Raw genomic sequence first — 22,891 nt, 5'->3', positions numbered from 1 at the left:
GTTAATTGTACATAAATATTTTCCTAAATTATTATCAAATATATTGATTTAACAAACAGTTTTACGAAAGTACAAATGATTTTTTTTAGTTTCTACTAATTCGCTAGCTTGTTTGTTCTTGTATCGTCGGCATACCTAAATATTTGTTATGAAGGAATATGAAATTAGATATGTAACGTCGTTGAGCTGGAATTTAGGAAAAATTCTTCAAGAAGTAACTATTAAATAGTTAATCACAGTATTTTTATATAAAAAAATCATTTTGTTGTTTTATGTTTTTATTTAATGTGGCAATAAGTTAATTATAATTAAAACGTGACAAACAAAAGGCAGCTTTTTCTGTAAAAAGGCAGTATCTACTATACCTACAGGGTGGCCAAATGAAAACGAAACAGAGCCATTTTCAGGAACTGCGTCAAGATAAAGGGGGACATTCTTTGCTGGTATTTTTGACTTCGCCACTTTCACCCCCATGTAAGGGTAAGCATCACCCCAAAATATTTAAATGGCATTGGGAGTTGACTAATATTTCTTTACATTTACCTCACAAGTTCTGCTTTTAGAATAAAAAAAAACTGTTAATATGACACTTAATTATTGAAAAAAATCAATTCACTTCGGTAGTGCCCGACCAGTTTTTGCATCCAAACATTTGGATGTTACAAATTATTCTAAGTGTGCAGTAATATACGATCTCAATTAATGATAACAGCGAGAATCCTACGAAAAGTCCCAGTAAACCTCCAAAATTGGCGAGAAAGTCAGTTATGCCGAATAGTTCGTTTCTCTCCATTGTGATGAACTGGCTCCCCTTGAAAAATATTTGGACAAATGACATGTGCTTCCTGAAATCACAAAGAAAATCTTGTTAGTAGCACAGAACGCTCAGGATTAATTGGCCAAATTAAAATTTGAATTCAAGTGAAGGAAATAAGAAAAAAATCCTATGAAATGCTTCATTTTGGAAATGAAGAGAGCTCTTAGTAGCATTTCTAAGAAAAAATATATTATCAATTTTATTCAAAAGCTAACGTGTCCGAGATAATTATTATTTTGCATCCATATTCAACAAAATTTTACTTTTAATTAGACATTTGTGGGAAAATGATCATAGAGACTATAAATTCATAAAATATTTTACAAATAGAAAAACAATTCTACATACAATATAGTGTGATTCACAACTTATTCAAACAAATTTGGGAATAGATGCGGCATGAGAAATGGAGTCAATATCGTAAAAAAAATGTTTGTACAACCCGAGAAAAAATTTATTGTTTATTAATACTTTCAACCATTACATAGTTGGACAACTGTAGTCTCTAGCGTTATTCATAACACGCGTGGTGAGCCACGTGGCCTCGGCGACCCGTAATACTGAAATCCGATTTTACAATCGTCGTTGTGATGTGTTTACAATAGTTTTGTAGTAGTTAGTGTCAAAAGTGGCTTGTATGTATAGCAACTCGGATGTTATCGTTTTAATTTATGGTGCAGCAATACAACATTTTTTGTGTTAGTTCATAGAAACTGTGTCAGACCGGTCCAAATGGATTTTCACATCGGTGGACAAAATTTTGAACAGTAGTTGTAACATCAGGTATGTCAAATAATTTTATTAAATAAAACCACAAATTAATTTTATTAATTAATAATAACAATAGCGGCAAAAGCAGTTGAATTTGCTGATGTAAAGTAGGTGTTATAAAATTCTATTTATTTCTTTCCTTGCGAAATTCTTTCAACTTTTTATCCGTTTTCATCACACTTTGCGCCATGCCGGTCGCATTGTGCGAGGTCAGGTTTTGCAGTGAACCAGTTTCCAGTGCCGTGCAGAAGTGTATTTTTAAATCACTTTCGAACTGCCCTTTTTGATCTTTTCTTTACAAAATTGTATTTGTAAGAGTCCCCTGTACATCCTACATTTTTTTTGGATAAGTCCTGAATCACCCTATATAAAATAAATAATGTATAACTACAAAATACAGGGATGGCCAGAAGTACGGAATAAAATTCATCTTTTGAAAGGGTTATTTTTTTTTAAAACGCCGAAACACGTTAACTGATTTTGATTTTTTCCCATCTTTAGGTTATATAATAATTTTTCTTCAACCCCCTAACCCCCAGTTACCCCTATTTTTTTTTCAAATGGAAACATATAAGGCATGGGGCTCGTTGAAAAGCTTATAGAAAACCGAATCCAGCCATATCAAATAAACATGTTTTATTTTCTCTATAGCAAGGTTTTTAGGGTTGTATAAAACACCTACTTAATAATTGAAATAAAATTTAATTATCTTCAGTGTTATCCTCCATGAATTTGCACAGAATAAAATAAAGAATTTGAAACTGTACATAGGTATCACTGCTAACGCAAAAAAGATATATTTTTTATGTTGCGTTTTTTTGATACCACTTACTTGCCAGGATTTCTGATTAATTTTTCGCTTTAGTTGTAAATTGGAGTTTGAAACGTTACTATTGTGTCAAAATCAAGTTATTTACTGAATTGCAATGGTATTGTCGGAAAGGCAACGCATCGAAATCTTGATATTGCTTGGATGTGGAGACAAAATAAGAAGTCAGGCTGAAGTGCGCGATTTATTTAATGCGAAATATCCCGAAAACCAAATCTCGCAAGGGACAGTTAGTAAAATATTTCACAAATTTGAGGAACACGGTACAGTACAGACTTTGCCCAAAACTGGACGGGCACGTGCTTTGAATGAAGAAAAGAAATTAGACATTGCATTAGAACTTGTTGAAAATCCTCATACTTCAACTGTTTCATTGGCCCGCAATCACGATGCTTCTCGAACTGCAATTCGAATGTTTCTGAAACAAGAGAAATACCACCCCTATAAGGTATGTCTTGTCCAAGAGCTTTTGGAAGACGATTATGATAGGCGATTACAATTTTGTGAGGAAATGATGAGACGGTGTGACGACAATAATGGTTTTCAACGAGACGTACTTTTTTCGGATGAAGCTACGTTTTATTTAAATGGAGTGGTTAACAGGCACAACTATCGCTTTTGGTCCCAGGAAAATCCACACTGGACATGCGAATCGCATACGCAGCATCCACAAAAAGTTAATGTATGGGCAGGTATCATCAACAACAGAATCTTGGGCCCATTCTTTTTTGAAGAAAATCTTACTGCCGCACGCTACCTGGATTTCCTAACATTTGACCTGATACCTGCTCTAGCTGTGATTTTCCCTCATGAAATTGATCCAGATATACCGAATGAAAGAATTTGGTTCCAACAAGATGGCGCTCCCCCACATTTTGGTATTGATGTTCGAAGATACTTAGATGAAATGTTTCCAAATCGCTGGATTGGTAGACGGGGTACAGTTGAATGGCCGCCAAGATCCCCCGACTTAACACCCCTGGATTATTTTCTTTGGGGATATTTGAAAGAAAGAGTCTACCAGGACAGACCGGATAATATTGAGAATTTAAAGAACAAGATTAGGGCGGAGATGCATAATTTACCAGCTGAAGTCATTCAGAATGCTGTGGACAGCTTTTACTATCGTCTTGGAGAATGCCAAATAGTGAATGGAGGACATTTTCAGCATTTGCGAAATCGAGTTTATTTTTGTAAATTATCTAGTTGTTTCAATTTGTAAATGAAAAAAAAAACTTGTTATTGAAAACATAAAACTTGTTTATTTGGTATGGCTGGATCCGGTTTTCTATAAGCTTTTCAACGAGCCCCCTCATGCCTTATGTTTCCAATTGAAAAAAAAAATGTAAGGGTAGCTGGGGGTTAGGGGGTTGAAGAAGAATTAATTATTGTATAACCGCAAGATGGGAAAAAATCAAGATCAGTTAACTTGTTTCAGCGTTTTAAAAAAATTAACTCATTCAAAAGGTATGAATTTTATTCGGTACTTCTGGCCATCCCTGTATTCTTATCTTACGTGTCATTTGTTGTTGGAAAGTGCCTTCTCCAATCCCATGTTGATTCGGAATTTTCTACTATGTAGTTCATAGAAGAACATATTGGCAAACAGTCACATTTATCAATATCTTTTGTATTTCCCCCTTCACGTAACGTTTCCAATTTTTTATCAATTTCGTTGTATAAAAGATACTCTAAAATATTTTTCAGCTGAAAGAATTGAACTTTTACAGTCGGTGGTATTTACTTACGTTCACTTTCGTAGATGCAGTTCAATTTGCCACCGGTACAAATTTTGCTTTCATTGTCCCCTAAAAAAATAACAGAAATAAAATAATTTCAAATGTTTCTAAGTAAAAAAAGAACTACTCAGTTGATCAATTTTTTTAAAGATAATTACTTGGCATGTAGAAATGTATACACCCGCATTTCTCTAACGTATAATTAGTTTTACACTCGATCTGACAGTTTTCTTGGGTATAGAATTTGAAGTATTTCAGAGGTTTTTCGTTGGGCAAATAACAGTTCCTTTTCCTGGGGTTATAATTTTTTACAGCATCCGAAGTCACGGTCATATCTGGAGCGATTGCTGCAATTATGGCCGTGTCCATTGGAATTCTGAAATGTTGGTGTTTTACGTGGGGCATTTTGGAAGGATTCGCTATTAGTATCTGAAAATTCAGAGAAATTTCAGAAATTTGAAAACATGTACGGCTTATATTTATACAGGGCGACTCAAAAAACCGCTGACAGACTTCTAGGGTAGATAATACATAAAAAATTAAGACGAAAAGTTTTAATACACATAGGGTCGAAAGTGCCTCCTTAACGAGATCAAAGTTTCTGTAAAATTAAACATTGTCTGCAATAATTCCAAAATGCCTGAACATTTCTATTTCAACTTTGCTATGCATGGTTAGCACCTTGAGACCAATGCCATGTACTGCTCAAAATTTTATGAGCAGCAGTGTAATAGAGACGGGGTCAATGTGACCCTTTTTTAAAAATATTTTCTACACCACTGCTAATTTTGTCAAACGGGCACTATTTTCGTGTAAAGTGTTCAATTGTCTATCGAATTGGTCTCTTGCAAAATTTTAATTAAAACTGCAGTTTTTGACTAATTTAGATTTCAACTAATTTTGTCAGAATGAAATAACGTAAATAATAAACAACAAATTTAAGGGTGAAAACGTAATGATAAAAATTGTATAACTGGAAACCTTGTGATTCGACGCATCTTTCTACCCTCCGAGCTAAGGATCTTCTTATTCTTTCAAAAATTCCGGGCGTATTACTAATTGTTTGAAAGGCTTGTTGAATTCGTTGCCATAATTCATCAATCGAATTTACTGGAGTTACGTAAATCAGCTTCTTAACATGACCCCAAGTGTGGAAATCCAGAGGATTTAAGTCTGGTGAACGGGCGGGCCACTGGATTGGACCACCACGTCCAATCCACCGTCTAGGGTATGTCATATTTAAATAATATCTTACTTGTCGAGCGAAATGTACCGGAGCGCCGTCATGATGGAACCAAAGGCTTCTCCGCACATCCAGTGCTACTTCATCCAACAAGCTGTTTCAAATCATTCATTAAAAAATTAAGGCAAGACTGGCCATCTAGTCTATTTGGTAGCCTAAAAGGAGCAATGAAAGTGTCGCCAATAATGCCAGCATGAACGTTAATTGAAAACTCATGCTGAAAATTTGTTATTCGAATGACGTGAGGATTTTCGTCGCTCCATAAATAATTATTGTGGAAGTTAATTATTTCTCGTCTCATAAACGATGCTTCATCTGCGAATAAGATATTCGCGGAGAAATTGGGATTCTCTGCAAGCCTGCCAAGCAGCCATCGTGACCACTCTAGTCTTGGTGAGTAATCTTGAGGTAGTAAATGTTGAACACGTTGAAAGTGATAAGGGTGCAATTGTTGTTCGCGAAGTATTCTCCAAACAGATGACCATGATATGTTTAAATTTCCAGAAATTTGTCGGGTACCTACTTAACATATTGTTTTCTATTGCTGTCAGGACCATTTCCTCAGATTCCGGTGTTCTAGCATAACGCCGACGTCCAGAATTAATTTTTGTTGCTTTTAATTTACCCGTTTCTCTTAACCTTCTATCGATATTATCAAACATTTGCCGATTTGGTGTTCTTCGTGCAGGAAACCTTTCTCTGTACCGCCTTACTGCATCACGGGAATCAAAATTCGCTAGTCCATAACATAGATGAATATGTATTGTTATGTTTTATATAAATGAAGGATGTATTTATGAGTTTTAAATAGAAAAGAATCTGTAACTGTACGAAAGCGTTATAACGAAACGACAGAACTGTCAAATTCAAAACATAATTTGAGTTTGCATACTCCAGAAATTATGCAAATAAGCTCATGTTCTACAAGTAGTAGCACAGAACAATAAAGAACAATTCCAATATGATAATAATTCAATAAAAGTTTTGACATGAGGATATTTGAAAAATATTGTACAATTTTGACAGTACTGTATCGGAAAGAAAAGTTTTTTTTCACATATAGGTTCAAAACATGCTATCAAACCAATAAATAAATAAAATATAGAGTACCTTAATGTAGAATGTATATGTGGAATCAAACTCATACGTTATTAAAAGCATTTATGTGACGTAATAGTATTGACATGTATAGCTCCGTTACAAGTTTGAAAATTTCTTTGTGTTGAAATGTTCCTGTGGTATAAAATCATGTATATAGTGTGTAAGAGACCCTTGTTAGTCCATTTAAGATAAGTAGTACCCAAAGCAAAGGTCAATTTGTTGTTTAGACTGTATAAATGTTCCTCGGAACGGGATGTTGAAAACTTTTGTCCATTGCTACCTAAAAAAATGCATAAAGGCTGTGTAAAAAGTGATGTGTAGACAGTAATAGGGTTACAGAAAAGACAGGCATGCAGAAATTTAATCCATGCATTAAAATATAAGTGTAATTTGGTAAAATGTGCTACATTGCAATATGAACTACAACATAACCTAGCAAGGTGAAAGTGGTATCAAAATATTCAGGAAAGGAAATAGAATTCAAATATAAACAGTACATGCAGTCAAATTTTAAGTAAAAGCTAGAATTTCTAAAATAAAATTTTTCAAAATTACAATTTATTGTTGCTATAGCAATATTCGTTTGTTTTTGTTTTGCTATTTAATCTCTGCGTGGGATTGAGTAGTCCAGTTCATTTTTGGCAGCGAGAGAACTCACATCGATAGTAGTGCTCCTAAAAACAAATGAAAAATGTTTATAACAACGAATTAACAAAATATTCAAGTACTTACGTAGTTAGCTGGTGGTGAAACGTCAAAGGCGATGGGGCTGTCATAAATCCGAAAGTGACATTTCTCGAACGTACATAAGTCCGAATACAACAAAAATTAGAAATCAACAAAGTTCCGAAATAGTTCAACAACCAATTGATTCTTAATATAAGTGATAAATAATAAAGAGTAATACAAATCAGTGCAAATAAAAATAAGTGCAGTGAGTGCAAATACGCCGATTCCAGAGGATACGCCGACAACTATTAGGAGTACGAAAGCAGCTAGAGATCCAGTCTACAAAACGAGGAATGCAGCGCGACTACGACATGTTGGGAATACAAATTGTCAAAAGTAAGTGTCGACACACATAAAAGGCCTATCTGTACAAATTTATAAAAAACGCTATACAAATTATAACGTAAAATTTTCCATAATTTTAAAGAAAGGTACCTAACAAAGTAGACATAAAGGGGGGATATACCACTGTATGAATTTAGTTTTAAGGATTACAACAAAGTGTTCATTGTTAAAAGATAACTTGCTCGATTCATAATATATGACATTAGTAAAATAATTTCCATCTTTCATTTGCATAATAACATAATCTTTATATAGTATATACAGTACGAACGAAAGGAACCCACACCCGAGATAAAAATTAAAAATCATAATAATTCATATCTTATAAACAAATAATATAATACTATCATCTCTTCAAATGAATATAGTTAATTCATACTGTTATTGAAAATAGTGAAGTAGCTGAAGTAATTTAAATAACCGTAAAAATGACAAAAAGAAGCTTATAATCTAGTTTACTTAACTCACTTGTACACATTGACATTAATGACAGGCGATGTTTAATTTTATTTTGAATAGCACAATCCTACTATGCGAAACAAAACTGAATGAAAATAAAATTGGATTTACAAATTTTCTACAAAGGTGTTTCTCTTAAAAATGGTTGCTTTAATCCAAATTTTGCAAGAGACCAATTCGATAGACAATTGAACACTTTACACGAAAATAGTGCCCGTTTGACAAAATTAGCAGTGGCGTAGAAAATATTTTTAAAAAAGGGTCACGTTGACCCCGACTCTGCGACACTGCTGCTCATAAAATTTTGAGCAGTACATCAAACATTGGTCTTAATGTGCTAACTACGCATAGCAAATTTGAAATAGAAATGTTCAGGTATTTTGGAATTATTGCAGACAATGTTTGATTTTACAGAAACTTTGACTCGTTAAGGAGGCATTTGTGACCCTATGTTTATTAAAACTTTTCGTCTTAATTTTTCATGTATTACTTACCTTAGAAGTCTGTCAGCGGTTTTTTGAATCACCCTGTATAGACAGATAATTGTTTATTTCCATCAGGAAAAATTCAAATACAATAAAAAGAATCTGAAGAAATAATGATTATTACAAAAGTTTATTACAAAATATTAAATAGAACAGCCAAAATACCGTTTTAAAAAATGATCTCGGCGAGACAATTTTTTTAAGTTCATGTTTTTTCAAGCACTATTTGATGCAATTGGTTTGAAGTCTGTACATTAAAATATCACCGAGACAAGGACCCTAGTTACCGTCTTTTTTGGTTTTTTGTTTATAACTTTTTTATTTTGTAACTTAAAAATCTGAACTTTACGCGAGATAATGTAATTACCTTTCGATCCTATTTTACCAAATTGCGATACCTTGACTTGCGTAGAAGATATACGTGCTTGCATTTTCGACTTTATAATTTTGCAATAGGCCGCCATTTTGAAATTGAGGGTCTGCATTGCGGGTATTTTGTTGAGCAACCCAACAGTTATTTTTTCCTGTAGTTTCATCCAATTTCAGTCAAATTCGTTCTTTTTATTTAATGCTGGGAATTTTGCACACTTTTTTTCTTCACCGCTAATTTTGCAGTGTAAAAATTTTTTTCGAATTTTCGCAAACGCCTATTCTTATAGCAAATTTCATCAGGAACATGTCGATTAGAGGCTTATTTTCGAAGATATAAGCCAAAAACTGAAAATAGAGCAATTTTTTTTTTTCATTTGTTATAAACAATATAATGCTCGACCTCTACAAATACACAAATTTAGGCTTTTATTCAGTGTATTTTTTCCTTAATTTTAGACCCATAAAATTCGAGGTAGGCCCGATTTTTGAAAAAAAAGCCTAATTCGCCCGGACTATTAAATAATTAAACTTCATAGTTATTACAACGTACTTTAAATCCTTGTATAGGCGTCCCACAAGCGAATTCGAGTTCGTCATCGTAAATGATGAATTTCGCTTCCAAAGCAAAAACGGCGCCAGCGAATAGGGCTCTTCTGGGGTAAGTTATCATTCCATCTTCTAGGTTGTATCCGTATTGTATACTCCAGTTAGACGAAGGCGCTTTATGGTAGTTTTTAAAATTAATCCTACAATATAGCGATTTAATGAGACCTGTTAAAAATAATTATAATAATTTGTCTTTAAATGTCACACAGTGGTGTACATTATTTAAAATTATACTTACACATTGTTCTTGTATAATTGATCTCTGTCTAGTAAGTTGAAAGTGTAGCATAACCCTTCATCGGTGACGACGGGAAAGAATAGATCAGAACACTTCTCTGATTTACCCATATATTTACAGTTTGAGATCATCTTATAGAAATCAGGTTGTACCTGCAAATAGACATGTTAGACATCTTTTACGTATCCAGATTTCTGGTATCTAAGAACATCTTTTGACTTGATTTGATAATATTTAAAAAAAAATCTGAATTAGTTTAATATTTTTACAATAAATTAAAAACACCTAGATGAAAATAGGTTTATTGTTTTATTTTACACAGTTGAATAAAACGACAGTAATTAAAAATCTTTTCCATTTTAAAATACCTTCCTATTTTGTTGAATTTGAGATTTTCCATATTTATTTTCATAAAGAATAAGTTTAAAGAAAACAAGAACTATCAGAAGATATTTAAATGTTACGTACAGAAACATACCTCATCAAGAAACTCAAGTACTTCACTTTTTTCAGCAACTTTGTCTTCAATCGATGAATAGTTCACCTCATGTTCATAAGCACACACTAATGACACATACCCGAACTTTTTATCCCTAAAACATGATATTTAGTGATTTTTAAAATGACATAACAGATAGTGTTTATTATGTAATCAATCATCATAATACTCACTCATCTTTACTTAAAAGTTTGTTCTCCTTTTTCTGTTGAAGATAGTACGAAAAGTTATATTTTTTGGGAAGAGCCTTCGTTTCAGGACAGATTGTTACCGCTGGAAACGGAATTTGCCAGATTGGAGTCTCTTTAGTGGCAAAACTGACTATTACAGGAGAATTTTCCCATTTGTTATATGCGCTAAGCACCAAAGTAATACAGAGGTATAAAGCTACAGCTAAACTCAACGCCCACCATATCCTGCAAATAATTAATAATTTTCTGTTATTTTCTTTTATTAAAGGAGGATAGATAAGCTTGTAGTTTAAGTTTTGGTATAGCCAATTGTAATGATTTTTATTGTAGTGAATTGTTAAGTTTTAATAATTTTTTGATTCAACTAAAAATGGTTCCATAAATAGCAAGATACCATCTTACTCGCAAAAAACCTACTACATACTACTGTAAGCTATAAGATTCACGAGAACTTAAATATACAGGGTCATCAGGGAAGTCCTTATCTAAAGTAAATGCAATAAAATGTAACCATTCTCCTCTACCTCACTGTAACTGAGGACCATAGAACAATTTTTCTGCAGTCATATCAGTTTTTCTAAAACTGGACAATTTCTAAATATTTTACAGTAATTACAAACGAATCTATCTTTGGCTGTAGGGGAAAACGTTGTATCTTGGGACGCATGAACCTTGGGACAGGGTAGTACCAAGGTACAAATTACGATGTCCCAAGGTACAACAATATGTTGTACCTTGGGACAACAGTCATTGTTTTAAAAATATATATTTGGATTGCCTCAAAAAATTGAATATGTCAGAAAATGAATGAACAATCCAACCATGTTTTCAAAATGTTCTTAAATTTTATATGTAAGGTTGTAATAAAAAACAATTTTTTGACCCAAATTATTATTCAAAATATTTTGTGACTATTTCACTGAATGGTATATAATGTACGAGTAGAGAATGCTAAAGAAGTAATCCAAATTAATTTTTCCATTGCTACGAAATAGTTGCGTAAAACAGATTATAGTTTTAATCGTGATGTAAATAAGTATACATATAAATTATTCAGATACACANCCAAATTAATTTTTCCATTGCTACGAAATAGTTGCGTAAAACAGATTATAGTTTTAATCGTGATGTAAATAAGTATACATATAAATTATTCAGATACAAGTATAAAATCTAACATTTGAATAAATTTTAATATAGAAAAATATATAACTATACGTAGAATAAATCACACCTAAAGATAAAACAAGAACAAAAACCGGATAATTTTACTGGAATTTTCTAGAAACCGTTCTCTCCTTACGATGTGCAGCAAAAGTACTTTTTTTGTACATAAATTACACATATTTTCAATCATTCTAATACAAATTTATACAAACTTCTCTTTGCACATGTTCCATCATTAAAATTTTATTGCATTATCTTTCAGCATTAAATGTCTGTGCTAAAAATTGTAAAAATATCATTATCCATTACCCTATAATAAAAATTAATAAGGGACCCTGTACATTTATTGAATCTATATGAAATAATAGAAAACCTGCATAACGTGTTCCAATATATTTAACTACATATTAGTAATAGGGGTTCTAAATTTTTCCATAAAAATTTAAGGAAATGCTAAACTTTTCAAGGCCATCCGGTATATGAAAAAAAAAACAAATAAATCAAATTATATATAACCAACAATACGTTTGAAATATTTCGTCATTTATGAAGGCAATAAATTATTAATTATTTGATGTATCCTTGTTTTAAATTAGGAACTAAATTTATACAGGGTGTACGGAAATTCCACCGATAACGTTTGACTGCATATTCACGACGATAAATAAATACGTTCCACGAAAAAAAAGTAAAATAAAAACTTTTTGGTTTTTGAGATACAAGCCTTCAAAGTTGTCAAAAATAAAACTAATTTAATAACTTCATAACCATCCTACCGATCGCGTTCAAATTTACCACATTTATTTGGACTATTATGGCGTATTATTTCCTAAAGTTTTAGTCAAATCGATATACTGGGTGATAGTTTTCTCCGGTTACCTCTCCCTTTTAGAGGTCAAAACTTTTACAGTGGTCGTATTTTTTTAAAACGGGGAGCAACACTGAAAAGGTCGCTTTATTAAAAAAAATTTCTCTTGAGAAAATCACCTACATAAAGCAATTCTTGAGAAAAAATGGCATTATTCACGGATTTAAAACTTTGTGTTGAGTAGGCGATGAAAACAAGCTGTTGATTGTTGTGGCTACCAGGTAGTGATATTATTGTCGTGTTTCTTTAGGATTCTCATCACTCCACACATGCAAATTATAAAAAATTGCAACTCCGTTCCTTGTAAAACAAGATTCGTTAGTACAAAACAATTTTTAAAGCAAATTATTATCTTCTGCGAAGCCATTCACCAACCAGAGGCAAAATTGTAAACGTGCATTTAGATCTAAATTTTCAAGTTTTTTTAGCAGGAGTTAAATGAAATGCATTTTTAAAGTTTTGTGAACATTAGTGGTACATACATTTAGCTGTATTGATACACTGCGGACACTTCATAATTTGCATGTGTGGAGTGATGAAAATCCTAAAGAAACACGACAATAATGATATTATCTGATAACCACAGCAATCAACATCTTTTCATCGCCTACTGACTCAAATTTTTAAATCCGCGACTGCTATGCAAACCGAAACATACAGACCTACAAATAATGCCATTTTTCTCAAAAATGGATTTCTGTAGGCGATTTTCTCAAGAGACAATCTTTTCGTTTTTAACAAAACGACATTTTCAATGTTTCTGCCCGTTTTAAAAAATATGACTACTGTAAAAGTTTTGACCTCTAAAAGGGAGAAGTAACCGGAGAAAACTATCACCCAGTATATCGATTTGAATAAATCTTTAACGTGATCGGTAAAATGGTTATGAAGTTATTAATTAAATTAGTTTTATTTTGACAAGTTTGAAGGCCTATAACTTAAAAACCATAAGTTTTTATTTAACTTTTTTTCGTAGATCGTATTTATTTATTGTCGTGAATATGCAGTCAAACGTTGTCGGTGAAATTTGCGGACACCCTGTATACAAGACGTCGATACTTTCCTCGCTAGGGAGAATTTTGCTCCATGAATGAACCTCATCTACATAATTATATTACTATTTTTACCACCGAAACAGTGTAATAAAACAATTTATTTTATGCTCCTATGGTATTTAGATTTATGCAGTAATATCTAAAATGAAACGAGACAATGTAATTTATTACTTCGTCGCATGTGTTAACAATTTTACTATTACGTTAAAATAATAATAAAAGTACATTTAAGTCAATTCTTGTATAAACCGTTAAAATTAAAGGCGCGTAAATTACTACTAAACAATGTTAGTTGGACCATAATCAGCTAGATCACGTTGGTCTTTTAATACATAAACACAAACTCAAACACTCGACTCAAGATAAAGGTTTCCAACCTAAAAGGCATACTACTTTTTAAGGGGCGAGCCGGTGCACTATTAATAGGAATTTTGGGAGGCATCAATAATTAGGAGCGTGTCATATTTTTTTTGTGTAGGCACGTGTGTAACGACACATAACAATTGGCAGGCCTGAAGTATATCCATTATAAAAAGAGAAGAGTATACAGGTTTTGAAATTATTTTGTCTTGCCACATTATTTTTCTTGTCCCTGAGAGAATTAATATTTTGAAATAAGAATTTGTGTCATATTCTGCAGAAAGAAGGTAGGTAGGTCATGAATGCAACAAAATAAAAAAATATTCTAAACTACAGTTTTATTATAACATACAGTTTCGGGAGGAAAGGGAAATATTTTAAGGACGTGTTCTGGAAGTAAAAATATGTAAATAATTTCGTGTCATATGGGTCCGGAAATGTTTCCTTTCTGAGATAGATGTCGAAAGAAATTTAAAATCCGTTTTTTTTCTAAATATCTCGAAAATGATTTAAGATATTACACTGCCAATGTACTATACATCAAAGCTCAGTATAAATCTTAAATCGTTTTCAAAATATTTAGAAAAACAGGTTTGTTTTAAATTTTACATCCATCAGAAAGGAAGCATTTCCGGGCCCATAATGTTACGAACTTATTTACTTATTTTGACATCATTTTATAAACAATGAAAAAACAAAACGAGTTATCACGGAAATATAATTTTTGGGGGTGAACATGAGGGTTAGTTTGCATCCGTTTTAGGCTAAAAGAAAAAATATTAGTCGTTATTAATTTGTATTTACCTTTTTGAGATTAACAATGAATATTGAGCATACAATAATTTAAAGAAACACACGTTTACTGACGCACGCGCATTGACAATAGCGAACTAAATAATCTATCTTTGTCATAAGCATACGAGTTGTCCACAACTTCGGTTCCATGAGTTCGACAAAGCGAACGTGATTTTTTATCTTTGTCCTGGCAGTGTCGTAGGAGCTAAATAAAATTCAATATATAAAAAGGTAAATAAATTTGTATCTGTCTAAAAAACAAACGTAAAAAAAGATTCGAAGACAACTTTTCATTATTTTAAATAATCAATCGAATAGTATAGAAAAAAATATTTTAGTTTTGTTACATCATTAAAATTAACGATTAAAAATTTGAAATAGTTTTAACTTTCGTATTAAAAATTAAAAATTATATCTATTTCTCTGAAAAGAAAAGTTACATTTTTTAGAGTAGATTGAAAAAATAAATTACAAAGTTCATTCATTTTTCTGCTTGTTACGATTTTTTTAAATTTCTGAAATCTTCCCATAACTTCGGGTCTCCTTAACTCTGTTAATTTTAATAGTACAAGAAATAGTAAATGGCCATTTTTATGTAGAATTGTATGCTTTACTACTTTTATAAGAAATTCAACCGATTTCATTGCGGGCACCTATGCAGTGTTCATTAATGGCGTACAGAAAAACCAGAGGCCCATTCTGTGGCATAAATTAAGTAGATTTTGTTACACACACGTAGGCTCTTAAGGCCTACGTTTCCGAGCTGCAGGGTTTTCAAAATTAAAAAAATAAAATAAAATTTTTAATTTTCTTAAATCCATTCAATCTATCTATTCGTAAGTAGGTAGTAGACGTTTCGCAAGATTTATTAACTAAGATGAATCGATTTTTCTATTGTAATATAAATGCAACTCTTTTAATAGAAACAAGATAATAAAAAATGCATACGGGGTCTGCTATAAGAGTTTGCCGATTAGTCCCATTTTAAAAATGCCAATCTACCAGGAAAGCATTTTTGTACAAAACTCCTAAAATGTCAGATGTGACGGTAAAATATTGTCACACGAGTTTAATGGGAACGCCCCATATAGACAAGCGGTTAAGCCGTCATATTTCAAACAAAATACGATTCAGAATGGAAACCTTTATCTTGCGTCGAGTGTACATGTCAGCAAATATTTGACATTGCTCATAATTGCTAAGAAACGTCATTATAATGACCTAAACCTAATCAATTGAAGCAACTTGTCAGACTCATTGCAACAAGTCAATGGAACAGACTAGAAATAGCACAGGCGATGGTTATACAATTTGGCGCTTTGACGTTTAATATGACAGCTGTCGTTATGAATGTTACAATGTATTAACTTATTTGAATATTTTTACATCTTTGTCCTGAATTATCAGTATGAATAATGAAGGATAGAAATATTTTCAGTAACGTGAAAGTTAAATGTATCAAAAAAAGAGTAAAGTTACTTTATCAAAGTATGAATAAAGTATCTACTTACTTTTCAATCAGAGTCCTGTTCTGTCCCAAATATTTAACGCCATGCAGAGACCCTTCTCGACAGAATTCCAAAACATAGTTTTTCAAATTGCTCGCAAACGAGTACTTATTTGGTTGAGGACTCTCGTTGCTGTTAGAATTTACTTGAGGAAGTTCTATTTCACCGGTGTCGGCTCCACATTTACAAAAGCTACCGAATAAAAACCACCATCAAAGTAAACATAAACGTGCTTATGAATCTACTGACCTCAATTTCGTCATGCTTGTCGAGATGGGATACCACACACTGTTAACTATTTATTAATTCAGAAGATGATTCGATGATCCGGTAATATCCTGCTACTAGGAAGCGATCAGGTTAGCCTTGGTATTCGAGTGTTTTAATTTTTTTTTTATTTAGGTACTGTAATAAATTATAGATTATGCGTATGTTTTGGGCGGCCGGTTTTGCCCGAGGGCAAGTTAGTTTAAATTAAATGTGTACAGGGTGGTCTATCAATATACCAAAGTTATGGCATCCTGTGTTTTATTTTGTTGTGATTTTATGTTGTGCGGCTGATGCTATGAATGGCTAATGCAATTACCCTGAATATGTTGATACAGACTGTAATTTATTTATTATTTTTTAAAATGCATATTCTTCTATTCTGTATTTTCTAGTACTTTTATTACCACACCGTGGCTGCCTACAGTTGTTTACTTCGTTGGAATATGTAAAGCGACCGCAGCAAATGCCTAATACAATTGAGGTACGAATACCAAACATATTTTTGTTTTTACTGCACTTTCAATTTTTTAATCTGTTTATTTCGATTAAAAAAAATATGTATATAACATATACAGGGTGTTAATGATAAGTTTTGCCAAACTTTAATGGCGTATTCTACCGATGAATATAATCAACTTTTGCCCTATAAAAATTTTTGATAGGACGCTTCCTACGGAGATACATGGTGTTAAAAGTTTCAAATATTTATATTATTTTTCCTGTAACTTCACTGACATAAAAGATTGAGTGATAAAATATAGGGGATGACATTTTTTTAATAGGGACCATTTTTTCATGAATAACTTATTCCAAAATACACTCCAATGGCGTAGTTATTGGCGGAGTAGTGGAACTTTTTTGAAAGAAAATCGTACGCCACTGGTTTTTTTAAATAATTTTAAGTGTTTTTAAAATGTACAATCAATTTGTGGCATAAAAGTATTCTTGTAAAGTATTCGTAAAATTTACGGGTCTTTACATAAATTCAATACCTAATATTTTTGAGTGATTTCAAAGCACTATTCAATGCCACTGTTTTATGTGTTGTAAAATGTTTGCTAATTTTCATACAACTAAGAACAGATTTTAATAAAAAAAAATATGGCATTCAATTCATTTCAAGTATCTTCTTATTTAATTTCTCAATTATCTAAAGACCAGTAAATTTTACGAATAATTTACAAGAATACTTTATTGCCATAAATTTAAAATTATTAAAAAAAAACGATTTTTATTTTCAAAAAAGATCCCCTACTCCCCCAATAACTACTAACTTTGACAGATGGTAGCTGGGTTAATTTCAAACATTTTTTCGTATATGTACATAGGTCCGATTTGTTTTTGTCTTAATCAATAAGAAAATTACAGTAAAAATGGTAAATAAATTGTCATGTAAATTTTGAATTTTAAGTTTGTTAGCACGTTTGTTTTGTATTTAATGTAGTACAAATAATCGTTGAGTTTAGAAATAAAATGTTAAATTTTATAATGAACATTATAAGAAGCGATCTCAGCAAAACCAAATAATTGTACACGGTGTCTCAATATTCGACGAGGAGAGTTTTTTTTTGTTCGAATGTTTTTGTGTGTCTAACTGACCTGATTTAATTGCAATCAATTATTTGAGTTATTTCAAAACAAAATTGAATAATCTTTTGTAAAAGTTCAGCAAATTGCAGTGCAATGGTTATTGTCAAAAATAATTATTGGAAAAGACAATATTTTTAGTAGCACCTACCACTTAATTCACTAATGAGAACCCGTTGTATTCTCTTTGTATTTTCTCACCGAGTACACCTAATATAATGCTAGTCAAATAGGAATAGGTAATTATAATTATTCAAACTTCATTATTACATAACTAAAAGACTGATTCAATAAAATAACAATACTACGAGTAAAAAAACATCACAAACGGATAATTAGAGAGAATATATTATTAAATTATCTTCATAATTGAAATACTTTACCTGACAATGCAAATGGGTCCACCCTCTATAGGATGATTTAACTCAATTTTACATTGCGTGTTATGTTTATTTATGAGAAGACATTATATAAATTATATGCATATTAAAAGAGCTGTCATTACAATTTTACTCTTCTGCAGATATTTCTTTATTAATAGAAATGACTGGTTTATTGATTACGTATTCCTAAATTAATTTAATTGTTTAACAAAAAAATATGTTATCTGAAAGGACCCCGCAATAATCTTATGGAAATTGGGTTTCTGTCAAATTGTCTGAATTTTTGATAAGTTGTAGATTTTGTCATCCTGAACAAAAGTCTCCATGGGCACAAAGTGCCAAAATGAACATTTTGGCAGCTACGGAGCTGCCAAAGCTCCCCTGACCCGTTGCAAAACTATTCATTTTCAATACTATTTACAGATGTCAAAAGCATATTTTAATTATTCTAATATATAGGGTAATGTTTTTGAGGTCACTGGATTCAACCCTCATGTCAGATTGGACAAATTGACCGTTGACAGCTGTCAATACACTGTCAACGAAGAATAGAAAAGTAAATATTCTCTTTTCACATTGAGAGTTTGGGCTTTTGAGGGAGCTGAATTCAATTCTCATGCCAGATTGGCAAAATTGACAGTTGACAGCTGTCAATTGACTGTCAACGAGGAATATAAAAGTAAATATCCTCTTTTTACATTGAGAGTTTATGTTGGCCAACTCGCTAAATTCAATTCTTTTTAGAATTGGAGAAAATGGTAGTTGACAAACTCCCAATAACAAAAGAGAATATTTTCTTCTTTATTCTACTTTGACAGTGAATTGACAGCTGTCAACTGTCAATTTTTCCAATCTGGCATGAGAATTGAATTCAGCGACCTCAAGAACCCAAACTCTCAATGTCAACAGAGAATATTTACTTCTCTATTCTTCGTTGACAGTGAATTGACAGCTGTCAACTGTCAATTTTTCCAATCTGAGATTAGAATTGAATTCAGCTCCCTCAAAAGCCCAAACTCTCAATTTGAAAAGAGGATATTTACTTTTATATTCCTCGTTGACAGTCAATTGACAGCTGTCAACTGTCAATTTTGCCAATCTGGCATGAGAATTGAATTCAGCTCCCTCAAAAGCCCAAACTCTCAATGTGAAAAGAGAATATTTACTTTTCTATTCTTCGTTGACAGTGTATTGACAGCTGTCAACGGTCAATTTGTCCAATCTGACATGAGGGTTGAATCCAGTGACCTCAAAAACATTACCCTATATATTAGAATAATTAAAATATGCTTTTGACATCTGTAAATAGTATTGAAAATGAATAGTTTTGCAACGGGTCAGGGGAGCTTTGGCAGCTCCGTAGCTGCCAAAATGTTCATTTTGGCACTTTGTGCCCATGGAGACTTTTGTTCAGGATGACAAAATCTACAACATATCAAAAATTCAGACAATTTGGCAGAAACCCAATTTCCATAAGATTATTGCGGGGTCCTTTATCCTCTAACAAAATGTGGATATTGAAACAATATTATTGTATATAATATTTTTTATATAGAATATAGCCTTCATAACTGATTACAAGCCACATAACCAATAATTTTATTTGGAACAGTACATAATTTTGTTTCCTGCATGTTGGCAATTTTTCGGTGAAATTAAAAATAAGATCAAGATTACATTAAAATACAACAATCTGTTTCACCAGCTGTGATTGGTGTAATTTTTCACGAGTTTCTATTAAACCAATTAGCGATCGTATTATTTCAATCGTAAACGTAACGGTTTGTCATTGTTCATTGTAAACGAATCAATAATATTAGTGACGCCAAGATTTAGGAAATTTTACGTTACCAGTGCGAGTCCTGCAATGTTGGTTGCCTAAGCATAGATATAGAGAAAGGTAATTAAATTTTTCTAAAAAGTTATGATAGATAACAGGAAATACATTTTTGTCGTTTTTGATATGTATTTAGTTTTGAACGAAAATATTCTCTTGGCTTACAAGACATTCAAAAATGTTTTGCGATTTTGAACTATTCGATATGGATGCTCATTTTTTGACATCTTCATTTGTTAAGATATTTAATGGTATAATTTTTTTTTTGAAAACTGTAATGCCGAGTATAACATTCTAAATATCAGGGCAAATGTTTAAATAAGAAAATATTTTTAATAGTCCGGGCGAATTGAGGTTCTTTTTCAAAAATCGCACCTACCTCGAATTTTATGGATTTAAAATTAAGTAAAAAATACACAGAATAAAAGTCTAATTTTGTGTATTTGTAGAGGTCGAGTTTCATATTATCTATAACAAAAAAAAAATTGCTCTTTTTTCAGTTTTTCGCTGATATCTTCGAAAATAAGCCTCTAATCGACATAAGGTATACTTATCGATTTTGTTCCTGAGGAAATTTGCTATAAGGATAAGCATTTGAGAAAGCTCGCAATTTTTTTTTACATTGCAAAATTACCGGTGAAAAAAAATGTGCAAAATTTTCAGCATTAAGTAAAAAAGAACAAATTTGACTGAAATTGGATGAAACTACAGAAAAAGATAACTGTTGGGGTGCTCAACAAATACCCGCAAACCGGACCCCCTATTTCAAAATGACGGCCTACTAGATAATTTTTTTTCTTAAAAACGGTATTCTGCGTGTTCAATTTAATATTTTGTAATAAATTTGGCTCGATGTAAAGAAGGAGACTTCCTTTATATGCTGATTTTTTTTTAAACGATCGACCAAATCATCAGTAAACATTCGTTAAAAGCAGCTGAGATGTAGCCAGGAGAGGGGAGTGTTGTGACGTCATAGTGCCCTTGCTACACTCGGCTTCACAAAATTCATGGATTGTCGCACTTAGAAAGCAGCTACCGTAATGCTTTTTTTTAATCAACTTATTTTTTTCCGCTCTTTCGAATGGTGTAAGCAAAAGTCTGTGAAAGTCATTGCCAATCATTACCCCGAAAAATACATATTTATTGACTTTTCACGTTTTCTTTTGCAGGCCTATAGCAAATTTCCTTAGGAACAAAATCGATAAGTATACCTCATGTCGATTAGAGGCTTATTTTCGGATATATAAGGGAAAAACTGAAAAAAGAGCAGTTATCTTTTCTTCTTTTGTTATAAACAATATGACGCTTGACTTCTACAAATACACAAATTTAGGCTTTTATTCTGTGTATTTTTTACTTAATTTTAAGCCCATAAAATTCGAGGTAGGTTCAATTTTTGACACAGGCATGTATTGTGTTCGGTCTAATTTGCCCAGATAAAAATATGGGCGAGGAAATCTGTCCTTGATCATCGTTGTGTTTCTCTGTACAGGAGCTTTAAAATCCTTGAAAATGTGAAAGGTCACTCTAGTTTGAACTTACCTTGGATTGTAAATTAATACTGCCTATTTTAAATTATGTCTGTTAAATCTTTTTAAATTTTAAAACACAACTAAAATTCACTTAATTTTACTGAATAATGTATCAATTTCTGTCCACTCGATTGAGTGAAATTTTCCTCTATTAGTATGAGTGGTTACAACTAGAATTTTATGAGTGAAATTATCACTTTTAGTTCAAATATTATCAAAAATGTAAAATTATCAATATGCCCAATACTGACTGAAAATGTACTTAATAATTTCACTCAATGGATTCACTAAGCTTTCACTCAGACCGATTTATTTACAGTGCAGTGACTAAAATAGGTAAAACTAACAAAACTTCTACAAAAATGTAATAATGCTCGGCTTTAACAACAAATCACAACTATCTATTTTTTCCGATAATTTTCTGTCCTGGAATTCGAAATTTAAATTTATAACTACAAGTGCTCGAGATTTTTATTTATAGGTTTACATTTTATGTGTTTACTATTCTAAACCGCCACTAGAATATAAATCTTGTGGTGATGGATCCAATTTATATCTAATGCTGTTGCCAGTAATTTGTGTCGCGGGAGATTAATTTGATGTTATTTAACTTTGTTCATGTGTAAAATAAATTTATGCCATTTTGTATATGTTTAAGTACACTTGCTAAGGAAGACTATAACATAAACTTTTAAAAATAGGATTAGCCTTAATAATACTCTAATAGTGCTCATTTGTCTATGTAAAATATTCCAAGAGCTATAAACAGATTTTGCAAATGATCCCCACTACATATTTATTAGTAAAGCTGGGGGTTTTCGTCGGCTAATCATAGGCGTGTCCGTTGTAAACAAATAAATAAACAGGTAGGTATAAATAAAAATAAATAAATTTGCGTATTTTATCAGCAAAAGGTCGTTTTTTACTTCATGGCGCGATCGAAATTATTAGAATATAACACGTATACACGAAGCAAACGCGAAGCCAATAATTGCCGTTATTACCGGTTTCATAAGGTGGGCTGTAGCGAAAGGCCGACGCGACGGCTATGATCATCCGACCGAGTTCCGAGCTCTTTCTATTAGAAATAAACTTGATACAAAGT

The 22,891-nt window shown here is 32.0% G+C and overlaps 1 pseudogene; it reads right to left on the bottom strand.

Annotated features, from left to right (window-relative positions):
* Positions 1-607: 607 nt before the first annotated feature.
* Positions 608-16,440, bottom strand: LOC108912183 (annotated as a pseudogene).
* Between the last annotated feature and the right edge of the window lie 6,451 nt (positions 16,441-22,891).

Source organism: Anoplophora glabripennis, unplaced genomic scaffold (genome assembly GCF_000390285.2).
Source record: "Anoplophora glabripennis isolate ALB-LARVAE unplaced genomic scaffold, Agla_2.0 scaffold581, whole genome shotgun sequence".
NCBI lineage: Eukaryota > Metazoa > Arthropoda > Insecta > Coleoptera > Cerambycidae > Anoplophora > Anoplophora glabripennis.
Note: the sequence above shows the minus strand (reverse complement) of the source record. Positions and strands in the feature narration are given on the sequence as shown.